A 23,536-nucleotide genomic window follows, 5' to 3' on the forward strand; every position below is an offset into this window, starting at 1 on the left:
GAATGATTGGGGCACAACTCTAAGGGTATGTCCCTGTGATGCAAAGGCATCCCAAACTACGATCCATGTGGTCCTATTTTGTAAATTTTATGCCAAACAGAGAAAGCATCTTTTAGTCCCTCTTTTAAGATCAATTAATTTGCGTCAGTGCCGTAGTACGTATGTCAGCCTACAGGTTTTATCTTCTATTGAAATGTGTGGAACTCTGGCAAACTTTTTAAGTTCTGTATTAACTGCAAGAAGGTCTATGTGGGCACTGGTGTAAACCTAACCAGGTTATTCGGATATTTGTGAATGGTCAATTTATTGATATGTATTTTATCTTTGTTATTTATTCTCCTTTTATTATTTTACCCTATTTATTGTGTTATTACACATAGATGTGTTTTATCTGATACTTTTATGACTTGTTGAAAGTCGAATAAAGTTTGTACTACTACTACTCAAAAGTGTATTAGTAAATTTAATTATGTACATTTCTTGTAAGTGTAACATACCTTTGTTAATAGCCTTAAGTGTGTGTATGTGATAATATCAGTGCCTCAGCTGCTGTGTGAAAACTACAAGCATCCTAGAAAGGATCAGTCCAGTTTGCAAGCGGTGCACCATGGCAGCAAAGAAAGTATCTGGAACATATAGCTTTTAATACTGTACCTAAATCAAACTAACATGGAATGTTTTTCCTTTTAAATGACAGATAGTTTAAGCAAACTATCAGTACAGAACACTGTGTGTCATAGTTACAGATACATCCTTGATTACAAACAACTTGTAACATCATAACAGGTTATCGTGAAACATGTAAAATGGAGAAGTTTACTTGTTTGCATTGAACATATCTATTTGTGATGTTGCTTGTTTTCTCTCAAACTATATTATTCTGCTTTGGGGAATTACAGTAGATAGTTTGTTTCATTGTTGAGTTGTGTGTAAAGATACATATTTAAGACACTATCATTTTGTTTCCTTCAAATGTGTTGTCTGTTAACTGAAATGCATAAAACATTACAGCATGAGTATTGGTGTAATCATTCAACTATGTAATTGACATCTATGGGTATGCTACCTGAACATCAAATCTATACCTAATGGGATGATTTAATTGTTAACAATATTTAGGCACAATAGTTTGCTCTGAAAATCTATTTCCTATCCTGTTTCTGATATGCAGTCCATTTTTTACAAGGTAATAAATGTATTCTTAACAAACAATTACATTAATCTAATTAGAGTTCTACCAGACATTCTCATAAAGGTTTTGAATACATTGAGGACCTGATTACGAGTGTGACTGTCCTCGGGCTGCCACACTTGCGTTGGCTGTCAGACCACCCCAGTTTTTGTGGTCTGACCACCACATTACAAGGTTGGTGGGCAGCCCTGCCAATCTACCGCCGTCTCCACCGGGATTAGAGATCCTGATAGGCAGATGGAGGATGCAGGTTGCAATCAGCAAGGAAGGGGCTGACAGCAGCGCTGCCCTCCTGATTGCAGCCTGGTTCTCCACCAGCTTTTTCATGGCAGTTTCACCGCCATGAAAAAGCTGGTGGAGAACAGGTGCTTGGGGCCCAGGGGAGCTCTTTGCATTTCTCTAACATTTCCTCTGGGTCACCCAGCATCTGAATAAGCATGCTTAGATAAATCACACATTTGAATGATCCTCACAAACATGTAATAGCAAATGTATATCATGCGGGGCTATTTTTATATCATCATCTTTCTGGACTTGAGCAAATATCTTTGGAAGTGAGAAACTCTCTGCATTTGCTGTTAAATTGCACAGAGTAGATTAGACACATCTATTTTTCCTGAGGATGAAGTAACCCCCAATGTTTCATGTGAAATCACATTTTTGTGCGACCTCACCAACATCTTACCTTGAGCTAAGCAACTCTTTCATTTCTAGGTTAATAACATCTAGAACAAAATAACACAGATTTCCCTAAAAAGTGAAACCTTTTTCTGAGTTCCTTGTAAGTGCTACAGGGAGTATGTATGTCTGGATAAACATTAATTATGAAAACAACCATTTTCCCATTAAAAATCATCTCTGCCACCACCGCAAGAACTCTAACCCTAGCACTGGATTGGTTTTACCCAGAATTTCTATTACTTCATTCCTGGATAAGCAGTTGTTACAGGTTCAAAATCCACAGTGAACATTCACTTCATCTCTTGCACACACTGTATAGAGTTTTGTACTGTACTAATAATCTTCCAATGTATGACACAAACAATTCACCCTTTTGTACATTAAAAGGCAGGGAACTTATTGTCCCAATTAATAGTTAAATGCACCACACTGTTGAAATGATGATCCATGCTCTCAGAATGTTCTATGATCGGATTTGGAATTAAAATAAAAAAAGAAAAATAATATTAAAAATAACTGAACAAATAAACACATATCAATAATTATTTAAATATATTTCTAGCAAAACATGCTTTTAAATTACACATTTAAAAAAAAAAGTAACATAAACATTGAAAAATCCAAACAAGAAAACAATTTAGAACAAAAAGTATTAAATAAAGTACATAATTTGACTTCAATTTAAACAAAAGATAAGAAAAGTGTTACACCTTTCATAACTTACATTTCTCCCCCACACCACCCTAAGCAAATGTTAGAATCAGTTACATTTACTATTCACACTGCAGTCTAAACAACAATAGGAATTTGTTAACTTTCAGAGGGGTTCGGTTTTCTATTTCCATTCCAGTCAATGCAACTGTAGAAAAAGTATTGTTTTACTGAGAGGTTAGATTTACTATTACCACTCCAATGTAAGCAAGAGTAGGGAAAGTGTGGGTCTTCAGAAGGGTTCAATTTATTATCCCAACTCCAATTTAAGAAGTAAAAGGGAAAGTGTTGGTTTTAGGAAAGGTTACATACATATAATATTCCCACTCCCGTCTAAATAACAGTAGGGAACATATTGGAGGGATTAGATTTAATATTCCCACTCCAGTCCAAGAAGAAATATGGAATGTGTTTGGTTTCAGAAGGGTTGCATTTACTAGTTCCAATCAAATCTAAGCAAAGGTATGGTTGGTGATGTGCTGCGGGTGGGGTGAAATGTACTATTCCTTCTCCGTTTCAAGCAAAAATAAAGGAGTGTGTTGGGCTTCAGATGGGTTATACGTACTTCTCTACTCTAATATAATCAACAGTAGGGAAAACATTGGACTTCAGTGTTAGTGTACTATTTCCACTTCAGTCTAAGCAACACTAGGGAAAATGGAAGACTTCAGAAGAATTACATTTATTATTCCCACTCAATGTAAGGGAAAGTGTTGGATGTCAAAGGGTTTAAATTTAGTGTTCTCTCACCAGTCTTAGCAATAGTTGTCAGACAGGTTAAATACATAATTTCAACATATTGGGCCTCATTGCAAGTTTGTCGGTCTGACGGTAAGACCGCCGCGGTGGGGGCCACCAAAAGACCACCATGTTGGCAGTCATACAGACCTCCGTATTAGGAGTTACACAGCCAAGTCTGCCAGAAGACAGCCAGAATCCAGAATCCCAGCACTTCCAGGATTCTGGAGGGTTGGAAAGAGGCGTTCTCAACACCAGCACTGCAAGCCCGCCAAAAAAAGATGAACCTATTACGACCCACAAATCATAATAGCAGTTCTTCCATTGCAGAAGACCAATGGGGGTACAAATCGCGGCCGTCTACTGTCACCACAGTAATACACAATACCACATTAGATAATTTGAAAACCACACACATGACTCACACCCACACATCTGGCACACCTATACACTCCTCTATAAAATAATACGCCCCTTCACACCCCACAATCGTTTGCAACCAGAACGACATACACAGCTCAAAAAGGCCACTGTCAAACAAATCAAATGTCAGTATCCATAGATTAGTCACCCCCACACACTTCACATCACACTCATCACACACCTTCACAACATAACCAGCACAATAATAAGTACCCCTCACATTAGACACCACCGATCATCCACTCACATCACAGCACCCACACCTCATGATCAATTCAATTTCCCTATTCTATTACATCCTTACCATCTCATCCACTGCTACCATGTCTTCACAAAAACATCACTGTTTCATCAATGATGAATTAAGGGCCATGGTGGACGAAATCATCAGTGTAGAGGCACAACTATTTGGAGCACAAGTCCAACAAACATCCACCGCAGGAAAATGGAGCTATGGCAAAGAACAGTAGACTGGATCAATTCTGTAGGGAACTATCCAAGCACAAGGGATGACATCAGGAAGAGGTGGAATGACCTCAGGGGGGAAGGTGAATTCCATGGCCGCCAGGTACCAGCTGGGGGTCAGCAAGACTCAGGTGGGTTCCCACCACCTACCCCACAGTTCACATCATGGAAGGAGAAGGTCTTGGACATCCTGCTTTGTGATGGCTTGACAGTGACACCTGGGGGAGTGGAGTCGGGTAAGTCACAACATCTATGATGGCACCCTAAACTTTTGTCTTGCATGATCACTGATCACCTTTTGACACCTTAACTGCCAAACCACTTACCACCTCTATGTCCAACTGTCCAAATACCCCACTCTGCCATCTCACATGTCAACTAAACTCACCTGGGGCTCCAGTGTCTGTGTTTGGCATGGTTAGTATGGGGACTGATAACACTATAATTCCCAGCAGGCACGGTTCCACCATAAAGAATCCAGAACACCTGAATGGACCACAAATGTACAGTCTATGGCAATGACAGCAAGGCTATGGGCATATGCCAGTACAATACCATCCAACTGCTAAACTGACCTTCAAATCTCCATTCAAACAGTGCAATGTACTCACCTGGGGGGATATAGGAAGCTGGATGTTCTTGGAGTACACCCATACCGAGGCCTAGGAATAATGCTTATTCCCATAATGTTGGCCAGGTCTCTTTCTATTGTACACTGTGCAGCTGTTAGTTGACTCAATTATGCCATACATCTAACTTGGAGATAATTTAAAAATGTAAATTCATTTTGCAGTCAAGATATGAGTCTATAAACAGACATCTAACCACCAAGATATTCTGACATCTTGTAGCAAGGTTTATGATATAGGAAACCTCTGTTTCCCAAATAGCTCTAACGCAGATTTGGAAGCAGGTGTCAATGTCATATCATGGGATCAAGTAAAGGCTTTCTGTGCATGTCATATAGCAGGTCTACCAATCAAAGTTTGACGTCACTTGTTGCATAATTTTCAGTAACTGTGTGTTCCATTTCTCCTACAGGTAACCTAGCTATTTTGACATTAGAAAGGACACTAGAGTCTGCCACTTCCCCTCTGGATAAAGCTCTCACTGAGGAAATCACCCCTGGTTGTGTAGACATTGAGGACGACTCTGGTCCATCTGCAGACACCTTTCATATCTGTTGAAACAGGCAACCGTTCGCCCCAATCCTGTGTTCCAAGGCCAGTGTCAACCATCATGTGCCCCCCAGTACAGGTACCTGAGTCACTAGTCGTAAACCCAGACAATGATGGACCTGACACCAGTGGGAGTGGGCAAACAGTACCAGGGGCACAGGCATGTCAGGGTAGGGTGCATGGGAGAGATAGTGTGGGCTAGAGCATGGAGGATCCTAGGAATACAACCGGTGAGGACACCATAAATCCAAAGGAGTGATAAACCAGGTACTTACAATGAAGGGGGAGATCAGGCAGCTGCAGATGGACATTCACCAGGAAGGGATACAGTGGTGGGAGGCCCAGAATGCAAATTTGGCTGCCATTGCAGGGATGCTGGGAGACATGAATGTCACCCTGAGCAGGTTATGTCCACAACACGTGGCCCCTTCCACTAGCAATGTGACATCTGGCCCATCAACATCTGTGGCAGCCAGTAGAATGGAGGCCCTGCCTGGGGAAAGACAGACCTCTGTAGCTAACAACCCCCTCCCCGTAAACGTGAACGTCCACCTAAATGTTCGGGAGGAGCAGGTGCCAACAATTTTACCATTACCAGAAAGTGAACCTCTACTGATTGGTTCCCCTTGTTTGTCACTGATAGACCCTGTTGACTGTCCTACAACCAATTTCTATTTTACAATGGTATAAGAACACTGGACCTTGGACTCCAAATGTTGTACAGGTACCCTGATGATTTCATACACCATGACTAACCTCTTCACTGTTTACAAGCATTTGATTGGATCCAAATCCAAACATAAATGTGCACTGCTTATTAAACACTACTAAATCACAGATCATGTGTGAGAGTCATTTTTCAGCTATATGTAACTATTAACTGTAATACCTCTTGCACATAAAAGATATGCACACATGGGCCAACTTTTTAAAGTCCCATCTCACATGTACTGTTTAATCAGGGTACATTCTGCATTTGATGATACTGATGGACAAACTCATTATCACTTTCATTGCACTTTCCTACATATAGGTTGGGAAAATCCAAATGATCACATAGTAAAGTACTGCGGCTCACTTTAATGACTCAGCATAGCTGTGAATAACTAGCACCCCAAAGACCACAAAAGTTAGAGACATTTCAGTCTTTCACTACCCAAATGGGTAAATCGATTTGTTCACTGTATCATCATCAAATACCCTTACCATACCTTCCCAATTACCGTACCTTATAATACAGACAGAGGTTTGTACATATACCCCCAGCCATGGAACCTTCCACTTACCATGGACAGGAATCAGTAGGCATGCTCCTCACCTACGTCAGTCTTGATACACATGCACAGTGGCCTGTAATGATGAAACACAGTGACAGCTACATACAAGTAAGGTATTACAAAAAAAAAGCCATCAAGATGCTTGAGAGTACGGATTGAACAGGATGACATGTGTCAGATACACATGCCCACATATATGGCACCATTGGACCCACCTACTATGGCAAACAGGTCTATAGTGTGTTATAGGACACTACCATCCCACTGTCCTGAGAGTCTGGACATATAACTCACACACCACAAAATCCCATGCTGACAGTACCTGGTTCAATCCATTTTCACTTCACAAGTCACATGTCAGACTGCAAATCCCACCTGCCTGTGACACTGTAAGATATTCCCAAACGAGAATGACCTTGTGAAGTAATCTGCAAAATAATAATGTAATACATAAGGTATAGGCAGGAACTGATTGTAAAATATCATTCAGCTATGTCCTATAGACAACGATAACTCTGATTGTGTATTGTGACAAACTTAAACTACAGCGATCAAAAAGCTGCATACTACTCAATGTAGTGTTCTGCAAGCACATCTAAGTAATGTACTTATGACCTGTCTGATGGTGATACTAAGGCCCATATTTATACTTTTTTAGCGCCGCATTTGCACCATTTTATGATGCAAAAGCGGTGCAAACGTACAAAATACAATTGTATTTTGTAAGTTAGAGGCGCTTTTGCGTCAAAAAAGTGATGCGAACGCGGCGCTAAAAAAGTATAAATATGGGCCTAAGACCCTTATCAAGTATCCCTAACCCCCAATACCTCACTGAGTTAGTAAAATTACAGGACATGACATACCTACAGTCAGGTGAAATGCTGATTTATGAGATCTGCCAGGATGTCTCTGGCCTCATCCTCATCATAGTCATCCTCACTTGGCACATCTGATTCTCATCAGCTGGAACTGCTGGCTCCCCCTCATCTGGTATAAATGGGATTTGATATCTTAGGGCGAGGTTGTGAAACATGCAGCAGGCAACCATAATTTGACATATTTTGGTGGGTGAATAAAGGAGGGCTCCACCAGACTTCTCAATGCTACTGAATCTTGCCTTCAGGAACCCAAAAGTCCACTCCATGACATGCCTTGTCCTTTGGCGGGCCTCTTTGCAGCATACTTCCCCTGGTGTGGTTGGGTACCTTACAGGTGTCAACAACCAAGGACAGTTTGGGTAGCCAGAGTCCCCAGTAAGAAATAGTTACAAAGAGGGTAACTTAAATCTAGGGCATCCACATATTTGGTAGCAGATACAAGTTGCAGACACACATGACATATATGACTTACCAACCAGCCAGGCCCTCTCTGTGTACTGTTGTGACATCAGCAGTGGGATATTGCTGTCCGACATGATGAATGCATCATGGACTTACCCTGGCAACCTTGCACAAACTTGTGAAATGTAGAAATCAGCCAAACAGACTACTTGGACATTAATACAGTGGTAGTTTTTCCTGCTCCTTTACACCTGTTCATTGGCTTTTAGCGGAACCAAGGCTACATGGGTGTCATGAATGGCACCCACCACATGTGGGATGTGTGACAAAGCATAAAAATCAGTCTTCACGTGGGCCAAATCTACAAGTTGTGTAAATATGATATAGCTGTCCAGGTGTTTCAACAATGTAGACAGTATACCCTTCAAAACCAGACTGAACAAAGGCTGAGATACCCCTGCAGTTAGGGCCACTGTATTTTGAAAGGGACCTGTGGCCAGGAAGTGCAGCACAGACATGACTTGTACAATGGGTGGTATTCCATAGGGATTACGAATGATTGACATCAGATCTGGCTCCAACTGATGACAGAGATCCATGATTATATGCCAATCCAGGCGGTAGATTTGGATGATATGTCAATTCTTAATGGTCCCCAGGTCTGCCTGTGGACAGTACACTGGAGGTTCTCTTACTCTTCTCCTGCCTGGGTAACTATGTGTGATAAGACCAAGATGTATGTGTTTCACTCATTCTGTCCATTGTAAGTGTTAAAATACATCTGTCACACATAATGCTCGGACATGCCAAATTAAATTTGAGAAACATTGTACACAGTACACACCTAGGCAAATAATAGCTTCTTACTGCAATCACATTCCCTTTCCTCAATCATGATTTAGAAGTGGAGAAGAATGTCACTAAAAGTCTCTGTGATAATGACATTCTTACCATGTTTCACATTGATGACGTAAATGCCATATTTCGGATTGCCATTGGTGTGTTGACTATGCCACTAAAGTTAAGTTACTATTAACTTATCAAGTTTACAAGCTGTGCATAAATCCTGCATTTTCCTACGTTTGCTCAAAGCCAGCAGTGAACACAAGGTTGTAAATATGTCTGACCACTTGTAATGCAACTTTGATCTAACTTTACCGATCAGCTATGAGACTTAAACTTGCAGCTGCCTGACCTACTGTGCTGGACATTAAGAAATGACCTAACTTCGCTGGCAGAAGTCGTCATGGTGGTAGGCAGATACAACTGTGTTGGACATTGCCATTGAAACACATTGCTGCCTTTGGCCGCCTTGCGCCAATGGCGATGTCTGCAGGCTGTGATGGTGTCTTTTTTGGCAGACGTGACCGCAATCTCATATTTCATCTCTCACTTGACTCCTGACACTGCTGCCAGAAGGACCTCCATGACCGGAGCTGCTGTGTACTGTCTGTGGGAGCAATCATGCCACATCCTACAGGTGATAGGGTCCCTGCCTTCTCCCCATAGGAGGAGGTTAATAAGCTGTTGGAAGAGGTCTTACCCCTGTATGGACAGCTCTATGGTACACCAGAGGAACGGGTAAGTGCACCATGTGCACATATGTATATTTTCCCATCTATCCTTTGTTATAACAAGCAATGGATGGTGGGTAAAGTTTGTGATGATGTCCAAGAAATGTGGCAGAATGAAGGGTTGTGATGATATGTGTGGGTAGATTGGCATGTGCATATGTGTTTTCATAGATTTTGAGCACTTAGACATAGTAGAGAGTGTGTGATGTATGTTCTGTGACCCACCTACTGACTGCAATACATGATCACTGAAGGTGGTGTAACTAACTTTGCCAGGAATGCCATCTTAACCGATATGTATGTGGTCTGGCCATATGCAACAAGCTGACACCTGTTGCTGGATTTGCATATTGTATGTCTGTTACAACATCACACATGGCCTGACTGCGTATCTTCATCTATCATTGAAGGAGATGTTGAAGATAGTCAGTGTATGGCTATGTGCACTAACTTGTTTTTCACCCTGCTTGTTTTGGTATGGTGCATGTGGACATGACATTCTATTCTTGTCTGTGTCATCCAGGCAGGTCAATGCCCATCAGAAAAAGGGGATATTATATGCTATCACCAAGAAAGTGGGGATCCTGTGGGGCCACAGCCGAGGCAGCACCCACTGTAGTAGGAGGTTGGAGGACCTGAGACGCTGGGCCAGGAAGATCGCAGAGGCACAGCTGAGAATTTCCTTGCAACGAGGATGGGATGCCCATCAGACCTTGACCCCCTAATGGCCCACATATTGGGAGTGGCCTACCCGAATTGTATGGGTGTTTGAGGGCAGCACAGCAGCCACAAGGGAGTAAGTACAGACCTAACACAATTTCACCCCTTTAGCAGGTTAGTGTCTGATGTGAAAGCATGTTGGCTCTGACAATGTGGTGGGTGCATAGGGTCAAAAATCACTAGTCAACACAGTCTCCAACAATGGTACACAGGTATGCACATTGTAATGTGCATAGGGTGATATTATTCACCTATGTTGTACCCTCTGTACAAAAGCATATGATGATGCACATGTGACAGTGTCATATGTGTACCATAATACAGCTTTTCATATCCTGGTGGTTGTTCGATCCCAACTACAGAGTAATACTCCCAATATCATGATGGTAAGCTGTCAAGGTCCTTGCTCTCTGTCCTTTGCAATTCCCCTTGATCTATGTCTATGTGCAATATTGAGTCAGACATTTTGAAGTAATTCCTACTTTTCAAAAGGTTACAAATGTGTGACAGCATCATGTTAGGCTGTAATGTCCGTCTGGCATTTCACATTTGTTATAGCTATTTTGCCATGTTTTAGACATGTTGTTTTAGCTTACTAGGCCTGCCACTGTGCACTTTAATCCATTTACATTTTATTCAGCATTGCTTTATTTTTCTAGCAATAGCAACATTTGCAATGCCGTTTTATTTTCTTTATCTCATACTTTCACCTAGGAAAGCATCATATTCTTGGTAGGACATTAATTTCACGTTGTGCTTCCTTCAAGGATACAGTTAGATAGAGTTGCTGACAAATGTAGTATGCTGTGTCTCCAACATTCACAGAAAACACACTCATACGTGGGGACCATTTCTTAGAATGTCAGCTGTTTTATTATAAAAACACCCTTTTGGCCCAGACATGTTAGAGGAAGATTCCGCCAGATCACCATGACTGTATGCTGATTGCTTTGCTGCAGCAACTTGCTTAGACTGCTAGATCCCTGATCCACATGGGGACGGTGTCTCTCTAGACTACAGGCTTCTTCCTCCAGGTATCAGGGATGATGTACCCCGAGGGGGAAAACCAGAAGGGCAGATTAGGCTTATTACGCTGTGCTAAAAAATAGTGTAGGTAGGAGAAATATATGGTAGGAGTGTTCTAATGTTTTACTCTGTTAGTCACCTGCTTGCTTTATTGTGTTTTATCATCCTAGTTAGTGGAATACATGCCATTTTATCTAAGATGCAGTTACTTCAATAAATCCTTATTGAACTTTATCCTGCCTCTGTTGTCTTTGACTGTATGAGACTTTCGGTAACTGAGAGAAAGGGGTGGGATCTGATCGACCACAATTCCCCTGAGGAGTCTTCCTTGTCATGTGTCCGGTTGCCACAATCATCTCAGCCAGAGATGAGGCACTGTTAGTTAGCCGGAGAACCCAGATTAGGCCGACAGGAGATAAGTGGTGTGGAATCATACTTAGTACCCACAATCCATGTGATCCTGTCTCCCAAATCCAGTAGCCTCATTAGCATAACGAGAACCTACGCGACATGGCGCCACCAACGTTTGGTCAGGCACTAATATTCGAATCCTCCTGAGAATCTCTGTCTCATCTAAAACTAAAGTCACCTCGTACTATATACGGAGACGTCTGTGGTTTTGAGGATTTCCTGCTCAGCCACATAGGTAGTACCTATCTTGAGCTGCAGGTTGTTCAAGCTTGAACCTTAAAAGGACCAATCCCCGCTTGGTGTCCTTATGTCTGAACATACACCTACCAGTAAAATGGCAAACCAACAACGGGTAGCCATTGCAGTAAATATGCTACCTCTCCTTACTGCATATTTTTGGGCTAACGGCATAACGACCCAGGGGGTCCAATCACAGTTGTTGTTGAGGCTCATCCAGCCTATGGAACAGAAATGTTTGACTCTTGCATCACTTTTCCAGCAGTATATGGGAACACAAATACATTTCACCACTATACACCTGCAAACATACCTGCATAATACAGAGCTTATGCATATTTAGAGATACCTTTATCTTATCAAGACCATAATAACTGGCTTGATAGCGCCCTACCACATACAATATTACATGTTAGGTTAGGTCCCCTGAGCAACGATGGCCTGACCTGGCCGTTATTGGCCACATATGCACCACACCGTGATGCGGCAACCTTAGACGTAGCTAAAGTTTGCCGCCTATATATAGAGCTCACGACATTATACAGACTATTTGTACAGTTTGTTATGCAAACATTAAATACTAACCCAGCACGTGCTGTCCCAGTGCAACAACATGCAGTTACAGCAGGCATTAACCCTGCAACTGTACATTCGATCATGGGTAAGGTACCCACCAAGAGGGAGGACATTTCGTTTTGGTTAGGCCCCAAAAAAATGCACTGGAAGCAGTTTTTCCCCATACAGGATCTCAGGATAAACATAGAATTCTCACTATGTTCTTGCCATTTAGGATGGTTCCTACAGTTGATAACTTCAATACATGGGGCACGGTATTTGCCACACTCTATACCACCACACACGGTACACCAACACTTGCCAATTTTCCAGAGGTGTTAAAACAAATTCAAAATTAATACAGGGCTGTCCCGGCCCTGGATTTGGGGATGCAATTAATGGGCAATTTTGCCACAGTATCTCCAATCATATTAAGTAACCTTAAAGGGGAAGAAGTTGCACTAGCAGTGCACATGCAGCTCTGGGACGTTCCTGCACAAGATCAAGAATGTGAGCTACCAAAGATTATCGCAGAGACCTATTCTAGTATTGGAAGAGATAGTTTGGGCGCCAGGCAGATGAAACCACAATTTCAAAGCAGATCTAATAAAGATACTAACAAACAAGCGCCTGAAGGTTCCAAAAAACGCTGGGATTAAAAAAAGGACAACAAACACCTAAAAAAGAAAGGGGAGAATTTCCATATGCGGAGACCCCACAAAACAGGTGTAACCGTAGAAATAGGGATAATATAAAAATGCCTGACAGATATCAATATACTGATGCACGCCAATGTAGTTCATTTCAGGACTCACCAGAAAAATGCAGTGAGAGAGGTGTGCGGTCAGAGCAGTGAACTGAATACGTGAAATTGAGAAAGGACTCACAATGCTCATCTGAAGTTTCAGTTTAAAAGGAAGAGAAACTTTCCCAACAAAAACCCAATTTAAAAAGAAAAAAGTGGCAGAAGTTACAATCCGACATGCCACTCAAGAAGAGGGCTTTACAGCAGAACAGGAAGGGGCATATTTATACTCTGTTTGCACCAGATTTGAGTCAATTTTTTTCACAAATCCGGCGCAAACTGAACTCCATATTGATATTTTGACGCTAGAGTCGTCTAGCTTAAAAATATTGGAGTTAACATATTTTTTTTACTGTGAAAACCTACCTTGCATCAATGATATGCAAGGTAGACATTCCCGGCCTTAGCGCCTTTTTTTATCCTCCTATGCAAAAGTCACGCACAGGAGGAGGAGGACCTTAAATAATGGCTCTAAGCTTGCTTAGCGCCATTATTTAATGCCTGGGTCAGCCATCCCAGATAAGTCCAGGTAAGTTTTTTATTTATTTTTTAAAAGTGCCTTAGGGGGCCTAACTTGGCTTAAGTCTCCTGGGCATGGCCATTGGGCGGGGGACATGACTCCTGTCTTTACTAAGACAGGAGTCATGTACATGGGGGTTGTGCATCAAAAAATGACGCTAGTCAGGTTAGCGTCCTTTTTCTGACTAACCTGACTAGTGCCATTCTTTGACCCACAACCTCCTGTTTCCCCTGCACCTCCCCAACCAGTTAGCATAAATTATTTTGACGCTAACCAGGCCTTACTGCCAGCTAGCGTCATTCCTTAAATATAATGCCCAGTTCGCATCTAGGAGTGGCGCTATCTGGTGGTAAACGTTTTGACGCAAACCTGCTCTAATGCAGGTTTGAGTCAAAAAGTATAAATCAGGGCTGAAGTGTGCACTGGCACTGCTCAACAGTGCAGCAGAGGTCACAAAAGTTCGCCAGGATTGTCAAGAGCATCTGGAGGTGAAGCAACTGATTAATTCTTACAAGTTGAGACTGCGGGCATGAGTGTCTCCACACCCTATAGGGTGTACAAAATAACTCTTCAGTTAGAAGGAGACACTGAACGTAGTGTAGACGCCATCTTTTAGGACCACGTCATTTTATCTATGATATTTTGCTGGCTGAAAAAGATTGGCCGCCAGATTTCATCAGCAATCTCCCTTATGGAGAGGTTGTGAGTAAAAAATCCTTCTCGCCCCTTGTTCCCAGAAAGCTTGTTGAAATCCATGCCATTGATTAGGCAGTGCACAGGTACTGCGATATATAGAAATCATGTAGGGTGGGACAAAGATTACCCCTCCCACGTAATACCAATAAAATCCCAACCACAACCGCAACCTCAATACACAATAAATGATATGATGCAAAAGCATCCATGAATAATCTACTGTTTCCAATCGCTAAACCCGACAACTCATATAGAATAGTCTTAGACTACAGACATTTAAATAGTCACACAAAAACATTTGCCATACAAAATGGACCCAGCACTGCACTTATGAACAAGTTAGTGCACAAAAAATACAAGTAGACCCTGGATATATCCAAAAGATTTTTCTGCCAAAACATAGCACCTGAAAGTAGGGAGTTAACAAGTTTTAGGCTCTCATAAAAAAAAAAATGCAGACTCACACAGGAGTACAAGAACATCCCAGGAATGTTCTCAGCTTGTGTAAAATCTATACTACATGACATTGATCCTTAGGCGTTGTCATATGTGGTTGACATTTATCTCACAGACGATGACCTCAGGCAACATTTAAGATGGGTAGCCCGCATTGTTGTAGGATTTGCCAAAATCGGCTACAAATTCAACATAAAAAAAATGAAAATAGCCTTCCTTAGTGTCCTGTTCTTGGGATACAAATTATCAGGCAAAAGCCTTGTGCCCCCATTTTTAGAATAATGCACACAACTACAACCTCCAAATATAATAAAAAAGCTCCAGTCAGTGTTGGGCTTTTTAAACTTTGGCAGAACATATATTCCAGATTATTCACAACGCATTAAAAAATTGTACGACTTAATACTTCCTAATTTTACTAGCACATTTTGGACGGTCAAACATACACGCATTCTAAAAACTTTGCAAAAAGACATGCTTAAAGTAAAACGGAGTAATTGCTGGTGCCATTGGTTTCACCTATGTGACATTTAATGAGGGTGAGACCGTCCCAATTGGATATAAATCACACCTATACTCAACAGCTGAACAACACTTTGATCCCACTGAGAAAATCCTCCTGCTGTTCAGATGGCGTTCCTTAAAGAGAGACCTCTTGTCCAGGGGAAGAGCATTATTGTCGAATCCCCAATTCCAGCCCATGAGGCTGTTACCAAAGCAAGTATTCCAAATGCTAAAGCATTACATCTACATTGGATCCAATGGCCAATGTCTCTAACAGCCACTGATGTTGATTATGTTTTTGATTCTACATTACAGACCCAAGAATTCTTACAACATGAACTTGAATACCCAGTTCCAGCAAATACATTGCCTATTGAACAATATCATAGAATCTTGTACACTGATGGTTCAGCCCAACCAGCAATAGGAACCAAACAGCAATACTCCGCTGCCTGTGCAGTTGTGAGTGGTTACATGACGGATGGCAAGTTCTATCCACAAAATACTTACACGCAGACTCAAGGAGATTGTACTGCATAACTTGCAGAGCTCAAGGCTCTGGTGATGCCACTGGAACATATGGATCTGGAGCAGATGAAATTGATTGGCTATGATTCGTACTATTGTGTCCAGTCCTTCAATGAATATCTGCATTACTGGCGCATAAATGGGTTCAAAGAGTCAAAAGGCAATATCGTGAAACACAGACTACTGTGGTGCAAAGTTGCGGAGCTGAAAGAAATGCTATCTTATGTCCATGTTGTACATACACTAGGACATCAGCGTGTTGGAATACATGTTGAAGGCAACACTTTTGCTGATGAAGCACCCAAATCAGCAGTAGCCCTAGCTTCTGTTGCTGCAGTAACTCATTCTAAGCTGAAAGTGGATGATGACACACTGACAGCAGTGAAAGTATCGGCTGACGGTACGCCTTTACCTAAAGCGTATCCTGCTAAATATTCCTACCGGGTGACAGGCATGTTTGATGCATAAGTAACATTACCAGGTGTGGGAGTTCGAGTAATTCCTAATAAAGACTTAAGAGTGGAATTAATAAAAGCAGTAAAAGAGGGAGTTGCTTCTGCTCATGCTGGTGTGGTGGCTACAAGTTCAATATTACAATCACACTGTTGGTGGGCAGGTCTCTACAAACAGACCAAGCAGTATGTCCTTTGTTGTGACATCTGCCAGCAAATAAAAGGGTCCACTGTGAAATGCCAACATCAGACACCCCTCTTATTTCCAACAAACCTTTACAATGTGTGTACTTGGACCATTGTGGTCCCCTGACCCCAGATAGTGCATACAAATACATTCTAGTCGCTGTTGACTCATGTTCCAGATTTCTGTGGGTTCGGCCACAACGCTCGGCTGTCGCTCAAACTGTCAATCAAAGATTTGCAAGTCTTTATCAGCACCGATGCTTTTGCAGTTTTCCACTCGGACAAGGGCCCTGCTTTTGCCTCAAGGACTTATCGGGACACCATGGCTTCGTTAGGGGTCCAACTGCATTACTCATCTCCATTTCATCCCGATGGAAATGGTGTTGTGGAGTGACGAAACTGAGATTTAAAGCAATCCTTAACAGCTAGAGTATTAGGCACAGGTCATAGTTGGCTCACTCACCTATATGGAGTCCAGAGGGCACTTAACAATCTGCCCAGAAAGTCCCTGGGGGGCCTACATTATATGAATGCCTCTTTGGACATAAATTAATGTGTCACTGTCTTGGAGGACTTACAACAGTTGTGTGATGACAACACATCTGCCAATGCTGCCTTCTCTGGAATTAGGGATGTACCAGTAACATCTACTGTCTAGATTCCTAATCTTGGGGATCTAGTTTATGAAAAGATTGCTGTGAAAAAGGAGCCTGGTCCTTCTTATCGAGCACCGGTTCCAGTCTTGGGAATACACGGTACCAAAAACTGTGATTCTACCATTGCTGTCTGGCTCTAAAGAAAATCGCTTTATTTCCATCAACAATATCAAGTTACACCATGTGGCCGATCCTGCACAGCAGACCTAGAGAACTCCTGGATAGTGCCCGAATCCCTCCCACCTCAGACCAAGATGTTCCCCCCTACAAGTCTTCAACAGCAACATTGACCCCTCTCTGAGCTTGTGGAGGGTGGAAAATGAGCTTTCATTTGTTCCATTTGCAACTACTTCTACAATTAGTAATGATAATAATGAGCATTTCTTACAAATTCTACACAAACGGATGTTGTAATTTACTATGAACCACCAAGGGAGCCTTCAGCAAGTAACTGCATTCCTCCTTTGGATTGGGTTTGTTAGTGTTTTCTTTTGCTTGTGAATGGTCATTTCCTTCCTGAACGCTCTGCAGTTGAACTGGTGGATGAGGTCCTAAGAACACATTTTTCATCACTTAAAATTCGCAAAGACATGTCCCTAGTGAACATTGCAGCCATACCAATTCCTGATGGGATTGTTTGGGATAAAGTAGTATTCGATATATATGGGCCTACTGAGGTCATTCAAATACCATATGTATTCAACCTTTCTATGACTGATGTAATCACACTGGAGTGGTTTCTGATGATTGGAATGTGAAAACTGTTGATGCTATGATGTCTGATCTGCAGTATTATACAGTATTTGAAAATGAAGATGTGTACCAGTTTAAAGGAACTTATGGAGATATGTTCTATTATAATTATCATGGACATTATTTCATTCACAGAGCAAGTACCCCAAAGATTATTTTTAAATAGACACAATGGGAACTCTGCCCAACTCTACCAGTAGGCAGTTCTAAAAAGTATACTGAACAATTTGCATATTTTTCTGTGCACAATGTTGAGAATGCTGAGTCATATTATTTTAAATTGCCAGAAATGGAAAGTCAACATGTTTTATTGACAGATACAAAATTGATTTACTCTGATTCCTTTGTTTCCTGATTTGCTATAGAAGGCTATGAGTACTGGTTGAAGTTGATTGACTTAAAAAGTGTGTGTGGAACAAACAATTGGCAAATAAGAGGAACAGAAGCTTTATTTAGAGCATGCATGATTCCTGTTCAGGTGATATTTTTAAATGACACAGGACAGCAAACAAAGTTGTTTAGGATTAGCAAACATTAAGGAATTGAATGCGCCCAGTATTTCCGCCCCTGCTAAACTTTACAAATAGCAAAGGTATATAGCTGCGTCAGAAGATCAGATCAATGAATGGGTCCAGAATGGAACATTTAACACATCATTTTCACGTCCTTGTGGGTGGTTATTGTGGCCTGAGACACCAATGGGTGCCATACGTTTTGTTAACTCTGGGGTTTTTAGAACAAATAGGCCGGACCCTGGCTATGTGTCCTCGGAACACTCAGGTATAGTGACAACAGGAATGGTTGAAGGGTTCCTCGTTGGATGCTGTCAAAGAACATCTCAGTCTCCTGACAAACAACACTGATGTATAGGATTTCCTTGTTAGGCCCCAGAAGGCAACACAGAAAACGCTTCTTATATGCTGCATATGAGATATGGAGGCTTTTCCCAACAAGAAGCGGCTGCCCGGTTAAGGCAAATAGATCATGTTGAATATTGAAAAGCTAGAAAAGTTGCCTTTTAGTGTGGATGAAATACCATCAGCTGAATGGCTAATAAATGGGGTTATAAATCTACCAATTTCAACACTTCAATTTACATCTTGTTTGAAACACATTCCAGTGGGTAGATATGAAAGGCTGGGCGATAGTTACATACACAAGGTGTGGGAACTTCCTTTCTCGTGCAAATGTTTCAATGACATGAAAGAGGTCTTTCTTGACAGTATTAAATGTGGGACTTCTGTGAGCCATTCAATGGTTTGTAAATAGCTGTCCTTGCACGGGGCATGTAATGCCTCAGTGGCAAATTTGGCTTGTTATTTGAAGGGAGTCTGATCCCCTGGATTAGATCAGCATTTCAGTTGCTCTCAAATGACAGCTATGTGTTACTTAACAGTGAGAGCTGTTGTGAAATGTGAGCCAAAATAGCTTATGTCGTTTCGGTCTGCCCAATTGTTATGTGTTGCGGGAATGTCCTTTTTACCCCTATGCAGCTTCAAGGTGTAGCAGACGTTTGGCCTCATATTGCTACTTCTGATGTGAATTTTGACAAGTTGAGCAGACTAAAGGCTTTATTGATTCAAAAACATGTGGTGCTTACATCTGCATGTGAGACCTAGGCGCGTCAGGTTGCAAGGTCATCAGCAGAGATTGAGTCCCTTCTAACTGCAAACTTTCCGAGACACTTTGGTGAACTCGTGGGGCGAATATTTAATGTGCCCAGTACTACTGGAATCACCCACTTTTTTCAGGCTGTTGGTTCTGGTCCTGTTCACACCTTCCCCTCCATATTCGGTTTAATACCATAAGCCATACATTCAATATTTTTGACTATTTTTGGGGGATTTCCAATTACTTTGGCTATAATAGATGGCTTTTTGCAGTTGCTACTTTTTCTGCACAATGACTGACCCTCACAGCAAGGAGTACTGAAAGCCCTACCGCCAGCACAACTATGCCCTGAACACATGATGCAGTATTTCGGAGCACCACTCCTGGAACAACTGGAGTGTGACTGGCCTTTGTCAATCCGACTGGTTTTGGATTGTGTGCAGTCTGTGTTTTGATACCTCTGGTGCCTCTTTGAATGTGCACTGAAAGTCTGTCCTTCTACACAGTGATGTTCTCGATGTGGGCTCATTATCAGACATATGTATTTAGGGTGAGTTTGCTACGTGAAGCCGTTTATGAGTTGCCCTCTGTGGATTCCATGACTCTTAATTCTGTGGTGGGCATGACACAGAATGATGCTGCCTCAGCTGGAGCTTAGGCATTGGAACATGAGTGCTCTGTGTCTTTCCTTGGATATGATCTGCATCTTTCACCACCTGCTAAAGTAGAACGTCTCGTGGATTCAATTGTCCCGGATGTAATTGGCAATTTCCAAAGTGACACTGACTATTGAATCTGTTTTTTTTCATTACTTGTTCAAATTGTCCTTTTCCTGCCTCTGTGTCTCTTAACTTGTCACTATTGACATATATGTTTTTTAGTATAAGAGTTTTATTCGATTGTGTTTACCTTGAGCTTTTAAACCACCGTTGACCGGCAATACTTGGCTATCTAAGAAGGTGGGAGTCTCTTTCACCACTGGCACCTCTGCCCCAGACCCTGTTAGCAGAGCTGCCCTCAGTGAAGAGGCTATTGCCCCCCTGAGGTTGATCTCTGTGGGTCAGTTAACCATCGTGAATGCCATCTAGGGACTTGCAATTCAGTCACAATAGAGTAATGCATTCCGGGAGGGCATTCAAGGTGCACTGGCTGGACTACAGAGATCTTTTCAGGCTCTGGCCTCCACACTGCAGCTCCAAGTCACCCTTTGTCTACGGTCCCCCTCACCCCCCTTCCCAATCTGATTCCCCCCTTCCCTGACCCAGCCAAAGCACACAAACAGACAGGCGTGCACCCACCTCAACATCAAAAGGTAGCGGAGACAAACATAAGCACCAAAAGACACACCACTGGCATACACACAAGCAACATCCACCTGTATATACAGCAACAGTCACTCCCTGCCCTGACACCCCCTCTACTTCCAGCATCACAGACACAACACCTGACACACGACACACCTGCAGACACCACACCAACATTCAGTGTTACAGCCACCACACCTATCCTAACCACAGACATCACCACAGCAAACCCTCAGACATCCACTCCAGACACCACACTGAGCGATAACACAACCACAGACAGACCTACATGCATAACATCTACCATTCCTACCCCCAACTGACAGCCACTCATCCAGTATGGGATTCCCCAGCACTTCCACCGCCCCTCAACACAAGACACATAAACACCCTCTTTCACCCAGCCAACATACACCCACCACCCACAATAATACCTTCCACAAACATGCATTCAAGACATCCACACCAACACTTTTTACACACCCAAACCCTTTTGTTATGATCATCCCTGTGTGTCTAAGAAAGCTTTCCTCTCAGAGATTAACCTTTTCCCTACTGTTCTCCCCCACCCCATAGCACCCCTAAAAGATCTGTTTCTCTCCCCAAAGACACACCTTCCACCTACAAAGCTTTGCCTACCCCCTGTCAGTACCCATGCCCCTCCCACAAGAAGTCAACCCCTCACAAGAAGACCCAACCCTCCCCTGAGTAAAAAACACACCCACCCTCCCAAGTCTAAGCCCAAACCCCCCTTCCCAGCCTAACCCCAAACTCCCCTCCTGCAACACCCCAAAAAGTCCCTGAGATGCCTGCCTGCCCCTTGATGCCTCTACCTCTGTGAAGGTTACACAGCATTCAGGAGTCAACGACTAGCCAATGGCCTTGTACTTTATTTATTTTTTAAATGAATATATTCTGGCCAACCAGTTGTTGGCTTTCTGGTTACATCTTTGCCCTGCATTTCCTTTCCTAGGTCTGAGTTGTTCCTGGTTGACATTGGTTCTGTCCCAGTGTTTGTGGGTGTGTGGTGCTTGTACTTCCTGTGTTCTTTGAGCATTATGTGAGGGTGTGTGCAGTGCTTTGGTGCCCCCATGGATAAGGTGTGTGTAGTGTGATGGGCATGTTGCTGACATGTTGCTGTCATGGTGTTGTATCGTGTTTGTGTTGACATGTGTTTGTTGTTGTAGTGTGTGGCTGTGTGTGCTTTGACTGTGTGAGTATGTGTGTATCGTGCATGTTATGATAGATATGATGTGCGGTGTGTGTGTGCCTATTTGCTAAGTTGCATGAGGGCGTAACTGTGTGTGTTCATTCCCAGTTGGTTGCACATTGTGTTGTTTGTGCGATGAGTCCCTGGCCAGTGTCGATTGTGATTGCTTGACAATGTGTTTAAGATTGTGCAGTTGTGATGTAGTTGTAGCGTGTTGGTATGTTGTATGAGATTGTTTAAGACTAGGCCTGTGCTGTGTTGTCGTGCGCAACTGTTTGTTCTTGACGTATGGTGGGTGTGTGTGTGATGGCTGCAGTGTGCATGCTGTATTTATGTGGGTGTATTTGTTGCTGTATATGAGTGTACTTGTCACTGTACTGTTACGTGTGAGTATAGCCCTCGCATCTCCCTCCCTATGGTATGATATGTGTCCTAACAAAATTTGCCAATAGACAGATGTAACAGATAAGTGTGTGTACCTACAGTTGCTGTCGTCCTCATCGGCGATGATTCCATTGTCTTTCGGCGAGCAGGAGCAGAGTCTAGTTGTGGTTCCATGGCGGCTCCAGGTGAGTATGGCTTCCTGGAGGTGAGTCTCTCATTTATGCAGTTCATTTCTGCCTGGGTTTCCATGGTGGTCTAACTGTGGCGGAAATGTTTGCGGTGTATAACCTTTAGCTGTATTCCATTGGCATCACTGTCAAACTCATAATTTTTAGGACATCTCCAGCAGCCTGTTGGTGGTCTGACTCGTAATGAGACCCATAATCACTTTCTATGACAAATTTAAAAACCTAACAACAAACAGCGATTAATACATATTCAAAATGTAATGTTGATGTTATAAAAGTTAAATAAATGACGGGAAATATTTCAAGTGTATTAAAAAGTTAAACATTTTAAAATACACATTGCTTCTCTCCCTGGTACTCAAAAGTATATCAAGCAAAATAAATACATTTTAAAAATAATTATAAAATGTTATTATTTCTTTAATAAAGTAAATAAAAGGTAACTCAACAATAAATAATAAATACAAAAATAGTTATTAAATGCACTTATAACTTTGAATGATACTTCATTTTAATAAAATGAACATAACACAGTCAATTATAAAATTAGCATACTGAATTATCATAAAATTATTATTCTTAATATAAAGGTAATTCATAAAAATAGAATTTAATAACTTCCCACTCTCTTCCCCTACAAATCCAAACACTGACATCTTAATTCTAAGTTACTAATTTTGAAAAATTTATATACAAAACTACAATGCTTCATTAAATTAATTTAAAAAAATCTATAAATCCATTAAATTATTTAATCAATTTACTATTTAAACTACATGAACAAATTTATTAAGATTAAAAAAGTATACATTATT

This window comes from Pleurodeles waltl, chromosome 11 (genome assembly GCF_031143425.1).
Source record: "Pleurodeles waltl isolate 20211129_DDA chromosome 11, aPleWal1.hap1.20221129, whole genome shotgun sequence".
In the NCBI taxonomy this organism is placed as follows: domain Eukaryota; kingdom Metazoa; phylum Chordata; class Amphibia; order Caudata; family Salamandridae; genus Pleurodeles; species Pleurodeles waltl.